Here is a 17,540-nt window from a genome sequence, read left to right on the forward strand (position 1 = left end):
AACTGCTTGATCACTATGAATAAAAATAATCTTCCATTAAGTCACAACTTCAAACGTCTCTGAGACTTTAGATCAAGCAAACCTTCAACAGCTTAAAAAAATCTCTTTAAATCCAAGAGGTTCACTTCAAAGGAAAACCTATGGGTGTTCTCAACCCAACTGACAGGTAAATAGTCATTTGTAACTAAAGATATGCAAGCAAGAAAACACGGCTTACTTTGGAGTTTATAGCTGCTCTTAACTTTTTCTCTGCTTAAAAGGGCAACTTAAGACCTGGCTGTGAGATAGGATTGGCTTGGATAACACAACATTGTACATATGGAAATAGGGTAGTATGGGTAAGCAACTATACAGCTTTCTGTCCTATTTCATAGTTTCTTTTTCTATTTACAAAATTAATACAAAAAGAAATAAAAGAGAAAATGGGGGAGGGGGAAAGGAGGTGGTGTTGGTAGGGACAAACATAGCCCAACCAGAGATAACCACTATTAATAATTTGATAGTCCTTGTAATTTGTGTGTGTGTGTGTATGTGTGTGTGTGTGTGTTAAAAAAAAAAAAAGATAAAATGCATATACTTTCATAGACATTTTCTTTTTCTATATCCACATACTTTCTTCATGTGAACAATAACTTTGTGTATGCTGTTTCCTTTGCCTAGACTGTCCTTCTTTTACCCAAAGAATGCCTCTTCTTCCTTCAGAACTCTACTCTGAATCTCCTTACCTTTGGGAGACATTTTTGATCTCATGACCTATTTATTCTCCACTGGATGTTTCCTTTGCTTAGTGGTCTCCTTGTGGGCACTGATCATAGTCATAATTATTTTTTCCTGTGTGATTTTTTATTGTTTTGTCTCTTCCACTAGACTTTAAGCCTTGTAAGGGTATGGGTTGGCTATTCTCAGGGCCCAGCACAGTGCCTGACACACAATAGGTGCTTCAAGAACTTTGGGTTGGATAAATGAATGGTAACTTCTCAGATACTCTGTGCTTCTCCAGCTATCATTTAACTTTGAGGCTGCTTATTGCCTATTATAAACAGGATAATGGGCATCACTATATGAAACAGCCTTGCCCGCAACCTTAGTTATTTCTTTAGAAAGATTCCTAGGAGTAGAATTACTAGACTAGAGAGTATGGGGCACTTTAGTGCCTTAGATACACACTTCCAGAAACATGTCAATTATTACAGTCTTTAGTAGTAGAAAAGAAGGCCTAATTCTCCATATTGTCATACTTAATTTTTTCTAATCTGTAATTTTTTTCCTGAAAATTGACTATTCCTAATCTTTGTCTTTTTTTCTACTTGGATATCTATCTTTCTGTATTTATAACAGTCCTGCGAATTAAGATTCTTGGCCATGTATCACACAGTCTGTCTTTTGACTTAAACCTTTTTTAAAAATCTATTAATTGATTTATGTGTGTTTATTTGCACAGATGCAAAACTCTCCGTCTTTTTCCTCTGCTGTTTTTATTTTTATCCTTATAAAGCTGGTCCCACATTAAGGTTACAGAAATAATAGCTGAGAAAAAAACAAACTAAGGGTATATATATGAGTATATAGAGGGAGAAGAATGGATTAATCTATAAATGAAGGTAGTGAACTGATCAGTTATATGGAAGGGAAAAAATTAGTCTCGTCTAACATCTTACATGAAAGTATGCTCCAGATGGATTCAAATCAAATTTTTAAAAGTATAAAAGAATTGGAAGAAAATATTGATGAGTATCACTTATCTGTCTTAAGAGTTAAGTGTCTTAAGAACTACGTTGGATGAAAAAATAACTTCCCATTGTTAAAAGTTTTGGTTGGAAATTTTGATCAGAGATTTTCCAAGTAGTTCAGTGTTGAGAGGGAGATTCTAATTTTGCTCTCTAAATACCAAGTACTTTTTTCTGAGCTCCACAATGGTCTTTCTGGTTAAATTAAGCCAGGGTAAGTAAATAGTGTGGTAGAGAAAGGCCCTGTACTTGCAGTTTGAAGACACAGTATCTGGTCCTGGCTTTATCTCATTACTCATCACATAGTTAGATCATCTGGGGAAAACTTTTTCTTAGACATTCTTTTTATCCGTAAAATGAATAACAAAAATCTCTGTGCCATCCACTTCACGGAGTTGTTGAGAAGTTCAAATCAAGTACTGCAAATAGGCAGTATTGTTACTGAAGAACGATGTACATAATAATAGCACAATGTGTTTTATATTGTTCTTTACGTTCTGATCTATCTTTCCTGCAAAACTATTTCTTTAATAGCAAGTTTGTTCCTCCCTGTATTCTGAAGATGCCTGGCATGATGGCTTTCCTTAAAGATCATACTCTGCAGTAATGAAGAGCCCTGACTGGAGTCCTGCTGAGTTTGGTTTGAATGCAGGTCCTGTTGTTTGTATTACTGTGACCTTGGCAAGTTATGTAATCTCTCTTATGTTTCAGTTTTCCCATCTTTCAAAAGAGGATAAAAACAGCACCTGTCTTGATAAGTCAAGGCTCCAGTTATGTTAGTAATCCAAACTATGGTTGTTGGAGCAATAAAAGGAATGCAGTAGCTAATCTACCTATACCTATACCTATACCTATACCTATACCTATACCTATACCTATACCTATACCTATACCTATACCTATACCTATACCTTCCAGGAGTGGTTAGTTAAGGTATGATCTTGTCACTCTCTTTTGGTTTGCTTTTTCCTTTAACCTCAACCTTTTTTTTCCCCAAACAAGATTTAGCCACACAGCAGAGAAGACAGTGTTATAGCCCCTAATTTACGTCAAGTGAATGTATCAAGTTCTCCAACTTGAAATTTTAACAATTCACAGATTTAAAAAAATCTTGGTAAAATGTCATAATTGGCTGTACTTTGGTCATATTCTCACCCTGAATTAACCATGTGGTCTGGTGAAGGGGGTGCTTTGGTTGTTTGAACTTGGTTCCCTTGCCCTCTTATGACTGTGGTCCTGTGGGTTTCTAGGAGTGTCAGTCCCCCCACTGTCACCTGATTGGACAACAGGAGAAGCAGTTCCCCAGAGGAAAGGGGTTGTATAGGGGTGTATTAACACACAAACATAACCAATGTCTACTAGTTTCCTCATAGGACTGTAGTAAGAATTCAGTGATAGAACTTTTTGTACCACTGGTACATGGCAAGTGCTCAAGCAAAAAGAAAAAAGGAAAAAGTTAGCTTACTAGCAGTATAATTCCCCTGAAGGATATTTGTTTCTAGGCATCTTGCAGATATCAGTCACCTTCTCAATTGTTGCAGTTAAACAGCCTTTGATTAGGTTTAGTGTAAACATCTAGGAAAGAATTGTAGGAGATCAGGTGATAAGAAGAGAAAGGAAAGGAAGCCATCAGGACTCCTGGGAATGAGCACCCAGAAGGGCCCTGGGGCTTCTAGCAGGAGAAAGAAGCCTGTCTTTTCTGATGAGTGGCTCCTCCTAATGAGTGGTTGGTTCAGTGGCAGCTGTGGGAGTTTGCTAGCCCTGAGTCTCTACCACCATTCCCAGCCTGTCTTCAAGAGTCAGATAGTCAGGCTTACACACGATTACAGTGAGGTAAGACTCTGGCTCCTCTGTTTTTGTTTTTTGTTCTTTCCTTCCAGCTGGTTAGTCTGTTGGCATTGCATTTTTGCCTTTCTGTCTCCTCAGACTTAGGTTCATCTTAGTTTTGACTTTTTCTTTTAGTCTGACTCTGGTCACATACAGATAAAGACCAATAATAAAGACTAATGAAAAAAATGGAATTTAGCTTAGCTTCCTTGTATGTGTTGCATTGTTGAGACAAAAAAAAAAAAAAAGGGTGGAACCTTTTTGACTTAGAGCCATGGAAACACTCCTCTTACTTAAGCACCATCAACTTAAAGTTGAGGCTTCCAACTGGCATAGATCATCACAGTAAGCAGGCAAATCTTTTGAAATAAACCCAATCTTTTCTTAAAGACAGACATCAGGAGCACATACAAAATCACATGTACTACGATGTATTTGGGGGGTAATTTTCCTTGATTATAAACAACCTTTTGATGTACTTGTCTCTAGAACATCGATGAGATAGAGTTCAAGTGAGTAAATAGTTTCTGCATTTCATGATGTGATTTTAATTCCTCCACCTTGGCTGCTTAGGGATAAGCAGCTTAATCTGATATCACTGAAAATAAGAAATATCTGTATTTCCATGATCACCGAAAGTTCATATTGGATTGTAAGCTCAGATAGAACTGACCTGAGGCTTATCAGAGCTGAGCAATGGAGCTGCATGAGAACAGAAGAAGATTTAATCAGAAAGGAAATTCTGCTTCAGAAACAGTCTGCCCCACCAAATGACACTTGAGGAGGGTGGAGGACAGAAGATGAGAAACAGAAAAAAAGGAACATTTCAAATATTTTTTAAAAAGTAGCACTTTTTCCCCCCTGGTAACTTCTCCATTGAGTTAGGTTTAGTATAAAGAAATCCTGCATGTTCCTCAGGAAATCTTCTGGTTATGTTCTTGAAGCAGGTGAATAATGGAGATATCTGCCACGCTGGAAAATAGTGACGATCAATAATATTGTGATTTTGTTTGCCATGCCTTTTTTGCAGCTGACTCGCCTTCCCCTCTCTCTGGAGCTTGGATGCTTTATTTATAGACATGGTTTTTATCTCCTCTTTTCCTAATGGTGATGTTTGGAGGACCAAGGGAACAGTTACGAAAGCAACTCTGTAGGGCAAATAACCAAGCCTTTAGTACTGCAGTCATTTCTTAACTCACAACCCATTGGGGGATTACTGTGTTATTGAGGCCGAAGTGCATATACCTCACCCTGTTCTGATACTATTCAGGGCAGACAGATGTGGCCATCAAAGCTCTTGCTATTGGAAGATTTTTTTCTGCTACTGTAGAATGATGTACTGTAGCTAAATCTTTAATTTTAGCAAGTAGGATGATTGTTACTTCTCTAATGCCTCTGATTAAGGTCAGCAGCAGACATTACTTGGGAACTAAGATTGCTCTCATGTGCAAATGACACAGGGGAAGAAATTTAAAAAAAAGTTTCTGTCTTGAAAATGGAGGATACCAGAAGGAAATATGTTGTGTACGGATTGTATCAGTTTTCTCATACTATGGTATGCAAGACATAATGGCTTCAACAACACCAATTTATTTATTTATACTTTTGCCATTTAGATAGGGCTCAGCTGGTCTGGCTCATCTCTGTTTCATGTGGTGTCAGCTGGACTCAGTATGTGTTTGTGGTCAACTGGATGGCCCGCACAACCTCTCTGACATGCCTAGCAATTAGCTGGCTGGCTTGGTTCTCCTTTGAGTGACTCCTCAGCGGGATGGCCTGGGCTTCTTCATTGCATTAATAGCTTTCCCGATGACATACCATAAATCTCAACCTCCATAAGGAAATATTTCGCCACCTTCCCTGACCCATTTCCTGTATTTCCTGGGGATGTGTCATAAATGTTGTCAGAAAAGACCCTTCCTTTGCACTGTCCTGTTCTGCCAGCTGCTTCAGCTTTTGCTTTCCCTTCCATGTGTATTCCAGCATGGCAGGGTTACCACTGCAGCTGGGTCTTAACTGCGAACTGTCATCCACGCAATGGACCCTCATACCACTAAAGCAATGTGGCTCTCCTGGGCAAGGTGGCAACGCTGCTCCTTTTCCCTCTGGGCTACTGTTTTATTTTATTTTTTTTTAAGTTTATTTATTTAATAAGAGAGAGAGAAAATGAGCAGGGGAGGGGCAGAGAGAGAGGGGGACAGAGAGAATCCCAAGCAGGCTCCAAGTCATTAGCACAGAGCCCCGTGTGGGACTCGATCCCACAGTGAGATCATGATCTGAGCCAAAATCAAGGGGCGCCTGGGTGGCTCAGTCGGTTAAGTGTCCGACTTTGGCTCAGGTCATGATCTCATGGTTCATGGGCTTCAGACCCGCGTTGGGCTCTGTGCTGACAGCTAGCTCAGAGCCCGGAGCCTGCTTCAGATTCTGTGTCTCTTTCTCTCTCTGACCCTGCTCTGCTCAAGCTGTCTCTCTCTCTCAGATATAAATAAAACATTTTTAAAAATTAAAAAAAATCAAGAGTCAGACGCTCAACTGACTGAGCCACCCAGGCTAGCCCTTCTCTGGGCTACTATTTTATTTATTTTTTATTAAAAAAAATTTTTTTTAATGTTTTATTTATTTCTGAGAGAGAGAGAGAGCAGGAGAGGGTCAGAGAGAGAGGGAGACACAGAATCTGAAACAAGCTTCAGGCTCTGAGCTGTCAGCACAGAGCCGGACACGGGGCTTGAAACCACGAACCATGAGATCATGACCTGAGCCGAAGTCGGAGGCTTAACCGACTGAGCCACCCAGGCGCCCCTCTGGGCTACTATTTTAAAGCGGTCCCAAGCAGGACTGTCATGTCTCCGTTTTGCTCCCCTTTCTTCCTCCTTTGTTGTGCTTCCTCTATATTAGACATGAATCCAGTATGGGCTTGGCTGGGAATGAATGGATTTGACTAGGGCACACTACTGAAGTAACCTAATGTCATTTTACTTGATGAAGCTTATCGTGTCCCATTCTTGCTATCTTTAGGAGGAAGTTTCCCAAGGTCCTAATTTTCTAGACAGTAATCTAACTGTCCAGCTAGGACACCCCCTGTTTCACTCATCACCTCTTTCTTGAACTAGCACCGTTATCAAGTAAGGTTTGTCCCATTTTAAAGGTGAATAAACTAAGTAAAGGAAATGGGAAATTTAACTTCCTTGACTTATACAGCCACTGTAGGTTAGGGCAAAAAGAAAAAAAAAGAAAGAAAAAGAAAAAAGAAAAGGAAAAAGAAAAAAAAGGCGACATTCCAGGACTCTATTTAGTCCATTCCTCAGTTGGCAAATCCTCCTTATCCTAAGAAATCAAAGATATCCTGTGGGGGTAGCAAAGAGATGCTCCATATGGTGTTCTGCTCTTTCTCACCCTTTTAATTTGGCTCATTGTTCAATCTTAATTTGCAATTGTCACAGCTGCGATTGCATTCCCGATGTTCCACCAACTCCAAAAACCCTTGAATCTGAACCCTCGGTGGTTTTAATTTTATTTTTGTTGAGAAAGGTTATGTTGTCACAATGGGTAAAGCTAGCTCTTCAGTGAGGGAAAACATTTTTTTTTGGGGAAAAGATACTTCTAATTTTGTGTTAAGCTTCAGAATGGGCTGCCACTGTGGAACCTCAAGTGCAGGGGAGTTGACAATTCAGCCATAATCAAGCTAACTGAATTGGACAGAGCAATGTGAGACATAATTAGCAATTCTGTTCAGCGAGCTGTCTCCTGAAAAACTTAAAATACCTTCCTGCCTCATGCATATTCAGTGCCTCATTTGCTATTGTTTTTATCCAACAGGTTGAAATTCAAAAGGAAAAAATTCTGAGTTGTCTGTCTCATTTTCATCCCCTGCATTCTCTCTCTTTTCAGTGGCCCCCCCACCCCCACCCCACCGCCCACCTGCCCCGCCACCCAGCCAATCCCTTTTCAATACAGCAGGGTCACCCCAGTGCCAACTGCACACTGACAAATACAAAGTCCTCTGAGCACATTTTTTTTCTCTTGCTAGTACCTTTGTCAACCTTTTCCTCTTAATTAGATACACTGAGCGTGTATGTTAGCACTGCAGAATTATGACCATTCGGTTGTTGTGGTCAGGCTTCTGTTGGGCAATCTGTCTGACACGTGGTTACTGGGTCAGGATGGGTTTGTGCAGAATTGGAGATTAATTGATGATCCTGTGCTTTTCCTCCTGATCTCTATCTACCTTGTTGGGTTAGGCTTTCACTTGCCTTGCTGTTCCAAGTGGTTAGGCTTTTGCCTTGGAGATGTATAGTAGGACCGAGACCAAGAAGCAATGGGAAAAAATCAGACACATTCCCCTCTGTGCCCTGCAACCTTGGTTAGCTGAGCCTACAAATTCCCCTTTGGAAAACTGTCCTTAAAATGTGTTGGGTGTGACTAGTCTGGAAAGGGCCCCTGAAGGGGTTGTCTGCAGAGGCAGTATGGTATAGTACAAGCAAGAGTCTGAGTTAGATCTAGGGTCAAATCCTAACTCTATACTTATTAGCCACGTGATCTTGACCAAGTTACTTAACCTCCTGAATTCCCACATGCTTCATCTGTACAACAAAGATCATAACGACCCTGTGTGTATTATTATGAGGATTACATAAGATAAGCTACAGGGAGGACCTAACTGAGTGTCTGCCACAATAGCTATGTCCTTTTTCTTTCCTCCCCTTCTTCATCTTAGTCTTTCCTTTTCTTTTTCTTTCTGTTTTACTGTATTTTGCAGTCTGAAATAATAAAATGTAAAATATTCTAAAATTTCTGGGAAATTACTCAGTACTTTTAGTCTCTTTCCATACAAAGCTTCTTCTTAAAAGACACATTCTAATGGGCATTTGAGGAGGGCACTTGTTGGGCTGAGCACTGGGTATTATATGGAAATCATTTTGACAATAAATTATATTAAAAAAAGAAACATGCCAGCAATTAGTGCATGCTGATTTAAGTTTCATCTTCTTTCCCTTCCCCTACTAATATCTGGCAAAGGTGATAGGCCAAAGGTATAAATTGAGTTAAATGAGAAATTAAAAGTTTTTCTAATCCTAAATCCCAGATACATCACTATATTTCGTCACTTCAAAAAATAGCCTCTTTCAGATTTTAGTTTTTCCATTTGGGGAACATTAGAATAAGAAAAGCATATTGATAAAATTTCATGTTAAATTTTTAAATTTTCTGACCTAACTTGGAAGGTTTAATTTTCACATCTTCTTTTTAAGTGAAAAGTAAGAATTTCAGGCACGCTCAGGCTTGTAAATATTTTAGAAGCTGAGATATACTCTAAGTGGATTCTGTATCCAATATGATAGTAATGTTCAAAAGAGAGTTAAAAAAATTTTTTTTAAAAAATTTATTTCTGAGAGAGAAAGACAGCATGAGCAGGGGAGGGTCAGAGAGAGAGGGAGATACAGAATCCAAAACGGGCTCTAGGCTCTGAATTATCTGTCAGCACAGAGCCCGATGTGGGGCTAGAACCCACAAACCATGAGATCATGACCCGAGCCAAAGTCAGATGCTCAACCGACTGAGCCACCCAGGCGCCCCCTCAAAAGAGAGTTTTAACGGGAAATAAAAGAAGGAGAAAGATAACCAGTGTTGTAAATCAGGAGAGGAGAGTTGGGAAGTTATTCCTTTTCAAAGTTAAATTTTTCATAGCAGGTTGACATCTGAATAAGTTCATAGGATGAGAAATGAATGGATGGACTAGATCAAGTAGAGGTACTTCTATTCCTCCTCTCCTTCCTGAAAGCCTATAGATCTTATTATATGTGTCATACCAATTGGCAGGTGATTTTAGCCTTCATTGATTACCATCACGCACTGTCCCCTAAGCATTTTCCAAGTAAAAGTCTTGTGTGTGTGTTTTTTTAATATTGCAGAATACTTGAGGAGATGGGTCACCTCACATATTTGATGTGGCCTCTCAAAGCTTTTAGCCCACCCTATATATGTGTTAAGCAAGAAAGGAATCATTGCACACTGGAGCTAGAATGAGAGAAAATGAAGCTGTGAACCTATCTTCCACCTGCAGTAACCCTCACGAATGTGTTAAGGCCAAGGCTATGAGCTACTAGTCTTGCCAACAGAAATGGATGTACAGGAGGGATGAAGAGATGAAGGCCAGAAGAGAAGCCTTTGAAACAAATATGTTGAACTCCAACATTGGGAAGAGATGAAGAATGAAGTGAAAATAGAGAGAATGTGAAAGATGAAAGAAAAGAGGTGGTGGCTCAGCTCCCAGGGATAGAATTTGGACTGTGATCAAGTTCCAACAGTTTCCTTTTTTTAAATGTTTTATTTATTTCTGAGAGAGAGAGAGAGACAGAGACAGAGAGACAGAAAGAGAGAGACAGCATGAGCAGGGGAGGGTCAGAGAGAGAGGGAGACACAGAATCTGAAACACGCTCCAGGCTCTGAGCTGGCTGTCAGCACAGAGCCCGACACGGGGCTCGAACCCACAAACTGTGAGATCATGACCTGAGCCGAGGTCAGATGCTTAACCAACTGAGCCACCCAGGCACCACCCAACATAGTTTCCATGTCATACATGTGGAGGGTAGAGGAGGGACTAGGAATCATGACTCCTTGAACTGAACACCTTCAGTTAGGTCTTCAACAAAACCTCTTGTGTTTCTCAAGCAGGAAGTTGATAAGCAGTACTTAATGGAGACTTGAGGGAGCCCATACCCTCAGGAATGGGAACCAAATAGGAGCCGACATTTGAAGCTTAGGGAGAGATTTAGCACATTGTTAGCAGTGGAAAATATCATCCTTTGCCTCCTTGAGCAAAACTTCCCAGGGTTTTGAAATAAATTAATCTTATGTTTCTACTTTAACCCCAATAGAAGCCTAAATCCTGAAAAGTTTCTGCAATAAGTATATTTTGTTGACAGGTTATTGTATAGGATATAACCTCCCACAAAAAATCTTGTCTATATCCACCAGAATGGTGAAAACGAATGATACTGCATCAAAGTCATGGCTGTATTTGTTACATGGCCTTCAATCTTTTGCTTCTTTCTCCCTTATACTTTTTAAAAGCAGGGAGTCTATTGAGAAATCTTATTAAAAATCACAAACTGAACAGCAGACCCTTTTTTTCCCCGAGAACCAGAAACAGATTTTAAATGACAAAAAAAACCTTCCTTTAATCTTTTTGTAACATCTTGACAGTTGTGCCAGAAGATGTCTGCTTCTGCCTTCAAATATAATTGCTTTTGGTCTGAAATAATTCATTTCTCACTCTTTTTCCTCTACTAGAAATCTTTGCCCTTTAAGCTGGATATTTCCCCTTAATTTTGTGGCTACTTTATTGGAAGGTAATGGGAAGGGATAGGAAGCTGGTAGGCTAAGGTCACCAGAGTGAATGTCATAACACAATACTTCGTGAGGGTGTAATGTGGGATAGAGCATCTGTGAACCAAGGTGGGGCGGGGGAGGGGGAGGACTAACAAATTTTGTCATAAAAATGAGGTTAACTGTCACACTTTTGACTATCTAGTGTCATCAAAGGTATTTGGCCTTTTAAAATCCTCCAGAGCATGTTTCTATTTGTTCTGTTTCAATAACTCAAGTGAAGCCATATCACAGTTGAAAAGCTTTTTAGCAGTTTAGTGTCTTAACGATGCCAGATCTGGGTTTCTTCAAAGAATCTCTTATAAACATTGGAGTAGGAGTGTCCTCAGATTTCTGTAAAATCTGTATCTATGGACTCTTTTGCAGGAAACATTTATGATTTGTGAAATAAGCCTCATGGGTAATAGAAATAGGTGATCTCAGCAAGAGGGGGATCTTCAATGGTGGGATGGGGAGGGTAGGCAGCAGTGAGAATCCATAACTGCAAAGTGGCATGGTATGTCCTTCTAAATTCAATCACCTAAATTCAACTCTTGAATCACAAATCACAGAGAAGGAAAGATAAAAAAGGGAAAAAGGGGATGTGAAAGAGAATCTGAAGTGTTGACCATCACAATAAACCTAAGAGTTTTGGGCTCCTTGCCTTGTAGTGTATCTTTTTTCCCATATATATATCTGTCATTTCTTTCTTCCAAACCAGTTCTGTGAAGATACGTGTAGTCCATCAGCTCTTTTATGACTTAGTTTTACAAATGCTTTTGGCTTCCTTGCATTTTCTTTTTTTCTATATTTACTAAAGCCCAGAAAAGGACTATGCCATGCATGTTGTGGGGCTTATGGGATTAAGCAACTCCGTATTGCCAACTTTTGTCCATATTTGATGTGCTGGATGACTGAAGATTTATCTAATAGAGCATCGTCTCTGCTTTTATAATTGCTTGAGAAAACAGGAAATACCTGAATAAAATGGGGTGGGGGGAAGGGAATTCCAAGCCTCTGTTGCACTACTCTGGAGTCCTTGGAAACTCTCAGGCACACTGTTGTTTCCACTTGCCATGAGACTACTTAGCTATTGAGAGGCAGGGTAGAGGTGGTGCATTTCATATGTAGGTAGGAACTTAAGGTACTTTTGGAGAAACAAATCTAAGCCCAAGTTTTTTTTCTTTCTTTGGAAAAACAAGGATGAGAGTTAACATGCATTGAGCACTTACCATAAGCCAAGCACTGTGCTTGATGCTCCTTATAATATGTGGTTGGGCCTGTATCCCATTTCCCAGTAAGACACAGTCACCAGCATTCTGGGAAGGATCAGATATCTTAAAATGAAACCCACAGTTTATGCTATACATTATTATGGTCTATTAGGAGATTCCCAATGGATGAGAACAAAGATTCAGTGTTGCTAGCTGGGTCTAAGACAAAGAAGAAGAAACTGACGATTTTCCTTAGGTTTTCTTCCTGTGGGTCATTTGCCCTGATAAAATATAGGTATCCTGACCCATCACCCATTCCCCAGGGCTGGTCATTTTGCTTCTCTATATCAATCCAGGACCTTATATCTTTTTCATTTCTCTTTATTAGTTATTTAATACTATCTGTCCTTCCTGGGTTAAAAGGTCTGTTTAATTCTGAATCCCATTTCCAGGATTCCCACTACACTCTATTACTTGTAATTCCACTTTTCCTTATGAGGAGCACGGCTCTTCTCTATTTCAGTCTTTGGGGATCCCAAGCAGTTTTATGCAAAACTAATGATCTTTTATTGTTATTAAGAGACCTCATTTTCCTGGAGGATTAGCACCTCCTAACTCTAGAGACTGTCTCATTTTATCCTTGTAACAGTTGGGCAAGGTAGATTGGCACGACCTTATTTTACTCTGAGGAAAGTAAGTTCATAGTTAGATAAGTTGCTTAAATCATGTAATTAGTAAATGGTAGAGCCATAAGTTAAATATTGGTCTATTTGGGGCTAAAGGAAGTAGGTATGTTCCTTTTATACAATGGTCTCTTAAAATCTAACATTTATTGAATGCCTACTGATGGGTCAAGCACTGTGCCAAGGCTGCTATGCTGAGGAATTCTGAAATGGAGTGGGCATCAAATAGAGTTGGCTTTCTGAAGTCCTATGATGAGAGAGATTCTGTGATCTTGTCTACACTCAGTGGGAAAGGATGTTGGGATTCATCGTTAATGTCTATCATGGGAGCATGATAAGGTGGCTTTGCCAATTATTCACCTTCTCTCACAGAGCCACCCAACATCAGGGTAGGATGATATGATATTTAAGAGCTAGATTCGGCCTGCTACAAACCAGATTCATGTCCGAAAGTCCTTAACTTCAATGTCTTGAGGAAATTACTTAAACTGAGTCTCCATTATCTCTCTCTCTCTTTCTCTCTCTCTCTCTCTCTCTTTTTTTTGTTTTTGTTTTGAGAGAGAGAAATCATGAGCATGAGTTGAGGATTAGGGGAAGGGGCAGAAAGAGAGGGAGAGAGAGAATCCCAAGCAGCATCCGCACCCCACATGGGGCTTGAACCCATGAACCATGAGATCATGACCAGAGCTAAAACCAAGAGTCAGATGCTCAACCAACTGAGCCACCCAAGCACTCCTCCATTATCTCATTCTTCATTATTTTGTTTATTTATTTTGAGAGAGAGAAAGTGAGAGAGCAAGAGAGTATACTTGCCCAAGTGGGAAAGGGGCAGTGAGAAGGAAAGAGAATCCCAAACAGGCTTCACACTGTCGGTGCAGAGCCATATATGGGACTCCATCTCATGAACCCATGAGATCTCAATCTGAGCTGAAACCAAGAGTCAGATGAACCACCCAGGTGCCCCACTCATTCTGTAAATGAGGATTATCATAGTATTCACTTTGGGTTACTCTGAGTCTTAAATGTGACAATATACTTGAAGCACATAATGCAATGCTTGGCACATTAGGTCTTCAGTAAATGTTACCTGTTATAAATGTAATGCAAATGGAAGTTTAACTTGATAGACTACTTACTATCTTTTATTTTTCTTTCTCTAATCATACGTAGGTTACTTCTCTAAGGAGATACCTATATTTTTCACAGTGAAATAAAAGAGTAATTATTTTTCTCATTTATTTCCCTGACAGGTTCCTCTTCACTTCCTTAAGATTAGAAATGCTCATTTGGCTAACTGATCTAGTCAGTAATGAACACCAAATGCTGACTAGGAGACTCAGGTAAGAAGTCATCTGCAAAACCACAGATGAAGGCATGGTATATTTTGAAAAGTCAGGATGAGTATAATAAATTTAAGGAGTTTATAGGGGATGCAGGGCAGAGAAAACCCTAATGTCAGTGTTTTGGGTGAAGATGATATTGGTTTTGCAGACCACAGTTTCTGTCTCTGCTGCCATGTTGAGAGATAGGAGAAGTATGAAAGGGCTTTGGTGAGGGGCTGAGACTGAGAAATGTAGCCACAAACCACTGTTTCTTGTCCGAGTTCCATTAGCACCGTGCAGGCGTGTGCTCCAGTGCTGTGAGTGTACTTTGGGAGCTTGTAATTGCCCTGTGCTCCAGTCAAGAGATGGGTAATTGCTCCTATGGGCCATGGATTTCCTGCTAGCAGCAGCTGATTGAAACCAGCCATTTATTGTGGTTAAAAACCCCAGACTTACTGCAGTGTTTACAGATAAACCTTCTGTGCAACAGTCATTTACTCTACCCAGCCATCCATATATTAAAGATATTACACACTACCCCCTCCCTTTCTCTTGAAGACAGATCAACTGTTCTTTTCAGTTTGATTAAATTTCAGTATGTAGTGTTGACATGCCAACTCTTTAAATTTTGTAGCTTATGCTTTAAATAAATTTGCATTTCTTTGTACTGAAGTTCTATTTTGGGGGTGTTTGTTAATAGCCACACTACTGTAGTTTTAGTTAGATACTTCTGCAAAGTTGCTTTTCCTCTTTTCTGTTCCTCCTGTGAGCCAAACACAGATCTTAGCCTGTGTGTCTGTTGATACTCTCATGAGATGGAATGTAGTAAAGGTAGACCGTTTACTCAGTAGTCACAAATTTTTAAGTTTTGGGGAAGCTGAGAGAGGATTATGTGTTTTCTAATTTCAGTGGCACCTGTATCCGCAATGGATACAATTGATGCTGCTACATGATATCACACGGTGGAAGACATTCTATGTTTACTCTCACCTTACTGGTTTCCCATTCCACTACCCTTGCAGTCCTATTAAATTTAGGTTTTAGGGATTAAAAGAGCAGATTGATCCACATATGAATCAAGTCTGTCGAGTGGATCCCAAGATTTTGGGTGGTTTTAATTCAGTTTCTCTGTTTATGAATACCTACAGTGATATCATCTTCTACTTGTTCCCTTTGTTGTTGGGACAAGAATGAACGATGAGCCAGGAACATCACCTCGGACTTGTGATATCAGAAATTCTGTGACTTCCAACCCTGCCCTCTTTTTCTTGTTTAAATTTTCCCACCAAACCTTGGTGGAATTCATGAGTGATTTATGTTCTTTCTATAAGAAAACATCTATAGGATTATTTGGTAATTTTGACATTTATATATAAATTCTCTAGTTGATTGGTAGGAAAATGGCTTATCCATTTTACTTTTTAACTGAGCAACTATGAAAAGTTTATATTATCATGGTCAGACCTGGTTAGTGACCAAAAGAGATGAGATTTGTCTTGTGCAAGCCTTCTCTTCTTGCAGCTGTATCTCTATCAGATACATGTATCTCTATCAGACACATGGAGCTGATGGATTTATTTATAATGCAGTGTTAAAGAATATATTAATTAGGACTCTCAGGTCTGTGTCTAAGCTTGTGTTTCTGGAACTTCAGATAATGACTACTAATTTGCCTTCTAAATTCTGAGGTTGAAATTAATGATTTGAGTAGAAACCAAATACAGCAATTGAGTTAAAGCAAACATTTTCCCATAGTATATGAATACATGAATTTGGTCCCCTGGTAGATAACAGATGGAGTATGTATGTCTGGGTGTTTAAGAACATGATACAGGACAAGAAAACAAAAACTTGACTCCTATGATGGTATAGTTGTGTGATACATTTCAGCAGATTCAAATTTAATACAAAGATTAATGGAGTAATAATTAAATTTACAAAAAGAGTTCTTTATAAAAGACCAAGGGAAATACTGAATTAATGAATGCCTGCTTCTAGGCCCTGCTACTTTGCTTTATGTCTTCTTATTTATCATTTCCCTAATGAAGTAGATGTTATCTTCCTCATATAAATATATTTATTCAAGTAATCTCTACATCTAACATGGGACTAGAACTCATGACCCCAAAATCAAGAGTCTCATGATCTTCTGACTGAGCCAGCTAAGCTATGTTATTTTCTTAAAGATGAGGAAGCAGAGGCTCCCGGGGTGAAATAATCTGGCTCTGATTGTAAAGCTTGTAGGAGGAGCAGTTGGGATTCTAGTTCAGGCAGGTCTGGCTCCTAAATCCATGTACTTTCCATTATTCACCTGGTCCTTGAAGTTTTCTTATTTCTCTGCATATCAAATTTCCTAGCACAGTTAAACATGATTTGATTGATCAGCATTTGGTTTCACTTGGGTTTTTAGGAACTCACTCAATTATTGATTCATTCAGCTAATATTTATTTTTGTATCTCCCGTATGTCACTGCTAGGCACTGAGAATACAAGATTAATGAGATGTGGTTCCTGTTCTTGAGAAGCATTCATGGAGGGGACATACATGTAAAAAAAAAATACTTTTGATCCAGTTTGAGAGCCACATTAGAAGTACAGTAGAACCTGTGTTCCCATCCATGGTTTGGCTTACAGGGTGTCAGTTCCCTGTTGTCAGCCGTGGTCTGGAAGCGGATGATTCTCCTGGTATGTCATATCCTAACACTATCTCAATGCTTATGTCATTCACCTCACTTCATCTCCTCACGGAGGCATTTTATCATGCCACACCATCACAAGAAGGGCGAGTACAGTACAATGAGGTACTTTGAGAGACACCATATTCACATAACTTTTATTATAGTATATCGTTATAATTGTGCTGTTTTATTATTAGTTATTGTTGCTAACCTCTTGCTGTGCCTAGCTTATAAATGAAACTCTGCCATAGTTATGTATATATAGGGTAAAAATAGTATATACAATGTTTGGTACTGTTTTTATCAGGGAAACGATAAATAAATATGTGGTTTAAGGCATCTGCTAGAGGCTTTGGAATGTAGTCCCCACAGATAAGGGTGGACTACTGCATGTCAGGTTTCATTTTCATGGGTGAAACAAAAAGCAAGTAATTGACATGTTTGTGAGAAGAGGTTGTGTTTGGCAAAGGGTTTTTACCAAAAAAAAAAAAAAAAAAGAAAAGAAAAGGCTGTAACTGGAGTCTTAAAGGATAGTGATGATGATAATGATGATAACAGTGAAAATAGCTAATAGTTTTGAACACTTAGTATGTTCTTGAAAGCTACCGGATAAAGGCCTTCCTTCATTTAACCTCTCAATATCTCTAGGTGTTATTCCTTTTCACACCTTGGTAATGGGGAAACAAAGGCACAGGGAGTTTAAGTAACTACTAGATAGTAGAAG

General features: G+C 39.3%; 1 long non-coding RNA gene across 1 annotated transcript in view; it reads left to right on the forward strand.

The window, feature by feature from the left end:
• LOC120224063 overlaps positions 1-17,540 on the forward strand; it is an 85,737-nt gene that overhangs the window by 12,934 nt on the left and 55,263 nt on the right. The window contains exon 3 of the long non-coding RNA XR_005526457.1: positions 14,067-14,156. This is a non-coding gene — a long non-coding RNA (uncharacterized LOC120224063). The remainder of the gene's footprint in view (positions 1-14,066; positions 14,157-17,540) is intronic.

This window comes from Hyaena hyaena, unplaced genomic scaffold (genome assembly GCF_003009895.1).
Source record: "Hyaena hyaena isolate Hyena2069 unplaced genomic scaffold, ASM300989v1 scaffold_1102, whole genome shotgun sequence".
NCBI classification, from domain to species: Eukaryota; Metazoa; Chordata; class Mammalia; order Carnivora; family Hyaenidae; genus Hyaena; species Hyaena hyaena.